General features: G+C 47.3%; 1 pseudogene; it reads left to right on the forward strand.

Moving 5' to 3' along the window:
- The first annotated feature begins 514 nt into the window (after positions 1-514).
- Positions 515-2,943, forward strand: LOC102731302 (non-receptor tyrosine-protein kinase TYK2 pseudogene; annotated as a pseudogene).
- Positions 2,944-5,047: the final 2,104 nt, after the last annotated feature.

A 5,047-nucleotide genomic window follows, 5' to 3' on the forward strand; every position in this document is an offset into this window, starting at 1 on the left:
GCTAATTAAATGTGTTCTTTGCACAAAAGAACCTGATTACCAAACTTTCATTTATTCTCTTTAAAATACTGATGAATTATTTAGCTGAGAGCATTGTATGTATTGTAACACCTTACAAACTAATAATATTATTACATTAATATGTTTCAAATTTTGATCATTATTTCCAAATGCTGATTATCTTTTTCTTTTTATTCCCCATCAAGTTCTTAAAAGCAAGTCAGGAAGGTGGGGGCTGCCAGCGACTGTGGGTCGGGGTCTGGGGTTGGAGTCTGAGCCCCGGGGGAATGTGCTGTGCTGAATGTGTAACATGCAGAACTGCGTAGAGATGTCACAAGCCTCTTTTCCATGGCAATGTCTCAGCAACTCCATTTTCCAGTGGAAAACTTGAGGCCCATTGTGACTAAGTGGCTTGCCTGAGTTGACACCGGGAGAGCCAAGGTTCGCCTTCTAGTCTGTTTGGCCACACCTATCTGCCTGGTGATTGTGAGAAACCAAGCCAGCAGTCATGAGGATGCCTCTGTTCCACTAGGGTGCCGCCACCAGGGACAGCAGGCCCGATGGGGATGGAGTTCAGCCTGTGGCCACCAGGGGAGGCCTGACGGTCCTTCTGCACTGGGCTGACCCTGGTGGCGGGGACCCCTGGGTCACCTTCAGCGAGGCCACACTAACCTCAGAGGAGGTCTGTATCCACATCGCACACAAAGTCAGCATCACTCCACGCTGCTCCAATCTCTCTGTTGTCTTCAGTGCCCAGGCCCAGGTCTGGTTGCCGTGATCACATCTTAGAGGTCTGGGAGATGAGAGCTTGACTGTGGCACCTCCACATAAGGTTTTATTCCTGGAACTGGCACGGCATGAATCCTCAGGGCATGCCGTGTCTGGCTGTGGGCCCACAGAGGCCAAGTCTTCTTCAGAACACGCAGAGCAGGGGTGCCGCTCCTGACCCCAGCCTCCTTTGAGTACCTCTTTGAGCAGGGCAAGCATGAATTCATGAATGACATTGGCATTCCTGTGGGAGGTCTTGCACAAAGAGGAGAGCCACCATCTGAAGGACCAGAGTCTGGGCATGGCCTTCAATGCACCTCTGCCACCCCGCTCTCTGCAATGGTGTCCCCCTGGAGAAGGTGGTCAAGAACATCAGCTTCAACGACTGCCTCCCACCCTCCTTCAGGCTGCAGATCTGGCCACATGATGTGTTGACCCCACTGCGCCGGAGGAGCATCTCCTGCAGGTTTGTGCGGGCCTTCCAGCCAGGCCCTGTCTCCCAGCAGGTCATCATGGTCAAGTACCTGCTGCCCTCGAGCCCGCGTTTCAGTGTGCCACCTGGAGCTTCTAGGCCGGGTTGCTGGGGGAACCCTGCTATATGCAGGATAGCGGGCGGGCCCTTCCAGAGCCTGGGCCGGAGTGGGCCACTGGACCCCCTGCTCGTGTGGTGCTAGTGACAGGTACTGGTGGCATCCAGGGGCAGCCGGGACAGGCAGAGGGTCCCAGGAATCCCCATGCCGGCCCATCTGGGAAGAAAACCGAGGCCCAAGAGGTGGGCAACCAGCCAGGGGACAGGCCTCAGGAAGCACCATGGGCCTACTGCTATGACTTCCAGGATATCACCCATGTGGTACTGAAAGAACCCCGCATCAACATCCACGGTCAGGACAAGTGGTTGGAGCTGACCCTGCCTTCCTGGGCTGTGGCCCTGTCCTTGGTATGGCTGGTGGATGGCTATTTCCGCCTGACAGCCGACTGGAGCCCCTACCTCAAGGGCTGGTGATGAGCACCCAGGATGGTATCCACGGAGCCCTGCCGGAGCCTTTCGTGCTGGCCGAGGTGCAGCCCAAGGATGGCCTCTTCTTCATCCGCCGGAGCACCAAGCCTGAGCCACCTCACCCTTACAGTGGCCCAGCGTGACCGGGCGACCAGCACACAGCACTCGCACGTGTATAAATTTCCCACTGAGTGGCAGGCTGGGTCCTCCACTCTGGAGGGCTGGGACCAGTCCTTCCCCAGCATGCGGGAGCTGCGAGCCACCCTGCAGGGCCGCTTACTGTGGGCGGATGACAACTGTTTCTTCCCGCACTGCTGCTGCCTGCCATGGGCAGGAGAGATATCCAACCTCATCATCATGTGGGGGCCTCAGGCCAGCACTAGGCCTCCCAACCTCAGGCAGCTCAGCCACCTCACCGGGTCTGCCAGGATGATATCACCCGGCTGTCCCACTTGGGCCAAAGCTCGAGGAACCATGTGCATGAGGGCATCTTACAAGTAGGGGCAGAGGCCCCAAGGAGGGAACGGCAGATGGTGGGGAACCCGGTACATCCAGTGGGGGCCCATGGGCAGGAGCTATGACTGGTACTCAGGGCTGTCACCAGGACATCGCCTTGGCCTTCTACAAGACAGCCGGACTTGTGAGCCAAATCTCCCACGTGCACTTGGCCTTGGTGCGTGGCATCTGCATGCACAGCTCTGAGAACGTCCTGGTGACACAGTATGTGGAGCATGGGCCTCTGGACGTGTGGCTGAGGCTGGAGAGTGGCCTGGAAGGTGGCAGTGGCCCAGCAGCTGGCCAGCACCCTCAGCTACCTAGGCGGATAGAGCAGATCCCCTGGACAGCCCCCGAGCGCCTGGCAGTGCCAACAGCCTAACCACCACAGCCGATAAATGGAGCTTTGGCGACACCGTCCTGGAGACCTACTTCGTTAAAGAGGTCCCTCTGCAGAGTTGTGCCCCTTGGAGAAACAGCGCTTCTACCAGAAACAGCACGGGCTTCCTCTGCCCTCGTGCCCAGAGCCGGCCCCGCTCACCAGCCAGGGCCTGACCTGTGAACCAGCTCAGTTGCCCTCCCTCTGCACCGTCCTGCATGACCTCACTGGGCTGCAGCCGCAGAGTAAGCCCCACCCCACAGCTGGGGCCCCTGCTTATGCTAACACCGTGTACCTGAACTTTCTGCACAGTGACGGAGCATGTGTGCTGGATTCTAATGCACTTAGGGCGTACGGATGCTTTCTTCTTATTTGCATTCTTTGGACAAATTAGGCCCTTGCAGTTTTTTTGCTTTTGCTTTTTCTCTTGATGAAATATGCCTTACCCCATCTAATAAATCAGTAGATGAATAAATAGATAAATAAATAAAAGCAAGTCAAGAGTAAGATGTCTAAATGAAGGCCAGGACATCTGGAGAAACAGCACAGATGTGTTAGATAAGAAAGACCTTGAGCTCTCATTAAAATGCTAAATTTTATCTAAGAGCCCACATAACAAAATACCTAGTCAAATTTAAATATCTATTAGAGTTATCTAAATTAAAAATTTAGACAATCTACTCAAAATGAGTAGCTACAATACAAAAGGAACTCATCATGTTTGGATTATTGGATTATTGGATGTGTCACTTTTTTATGTAATAGAAATGTTGTACAGTTACATCTTTTCTTTGTTGATAACTGACATCAACTTGGTTGTAAAAAATTGTTTCTTGTCGTACATACTATCCTTCTGTCCACCAGGATTGATTTAAACAAACTTTAAAAGAGATGACACAAATATTTTTATTTTAGTTGCTATTAAGCAAATGCTGAATATATTTCCTTGTACTATTTTTATATTACTTATATATAAATGCACACACATCTGTTCTTCTTTTGGTAATTATATATGATAATGTCACATTCAAAAGTATCTATGATTTAAAGAGGAATAGCTGTTTTCTTCATACTGTCATATAACATTACTCATGTATATATATAATACTTGGCAAATACAGGCAGTGTCAAAGAGATTATAAGTTAATTTTCCTACCTCGTATCCATCTCCTCTTAGGAAATTGCTGTGCTTTGCTTGTGAACTACTCCTTCTAAAGGCTCGGGCTGCTGGTTCAGGTGTTGCTGACCACATCATATTCGATTGATGGCCAGGCCATCCAGCTGTGACTGACTGGTGCGATCACATTCCCATGCAGATTTCTGGAAGGTGGGGAACAGACTAAAGCCATGAACAAAACTATTCTAAGATTTTTGTTCAAATTAAAAAAAAAAAATGTACTCTTGGGCTTTATGTGGTATGAACTTGGAAGCAACTCTCAGTCATAGGGTCACAATGGAGCATGAGATTTCCTGCTCACAGAACCAACGAAGAAAAGCCACACAGAGAGACAGAGAAGCAGAGTTGAATCTTGATGCCATTTTTGGAGTCTCTAGACTTACCAGGAGCTAGTGATGCCTTTGGATTATGTATTTTAAGAACCCATGAATTTCCTATTTGGCTAAAAAGATTATGGATTGGGTTTTTAGGAGTTTTCTGTAGATGAAGAAATTTTAGGTTAACCAAGGTAAATGATTTGTCCTTTGCCAAATAGTGACAGAGTTTATAACTAAACTTTTGTCTTTTTAGAGCTTTTTCAGTTCATGATTCTAAATACCAGTTTTAATTACATTAATAGATCAATGTTATATATGTGAATGTTAACGTCACCTCTATAATAAACTATTAACACAATCAGAAAGTTGTTGTATGAAACCTAATACTACTTGTTTCATTTTTTCTTATTATTTTCCTAAAATATTGATTAATTTGAAGTTCCATGTGATTAGGAATAAAGTTATATGGAATCTAAATTTAACTTTATTAAATTATGGCTACTAATATGCTAGAGAAAGTTGGTTTTTTTGTTTGTTTGTTTATCCTTTGAAATTGCTTAACATTTTAATCAGAGAGGGGAAGAGAGAGTCAAGTGTTATTGGTATTAATGACAGCTATCCAGTCATGTTACCTTGAGGTAAGTCAGCTAGCCATTTTGGATTTCCATGTCTATGTATAAAATAAGAAAAAATGCCCAGAATATCCATAATCGGTTTTGCAGTTTTATTAAGTTTAGTATTAAAACCAGCGTGTTATTAAGACACATATATAGCATTACAATCATCCATGTTGCTATTTCAGAGCTCTCAAAAACTGGACATATTTTATTTGGTCTCTGATGTAGGCCTTCAACAAATTTTTGCCAACGTTTAACGATTTGGAGAATTCACATAGAACTTAAGATTTTGCACCG

The sequence above is a fragment of the Leptonychotes weddellii genome, unplaced genomic scaffold, assembly GCF_054177405.1.
Source record: "Leptonychotes weddellii isolate Sample4059 unplaced genomic scaffold, ASM5417740v2 HiC_scaffold_12656, whole genome shotgun sequence".
NCBI lineage: Eukaryota > Metazoa > Chordata > Mammalia > Carnivora > Phocidae > Leptonychotes > Leptonychotes weddellii.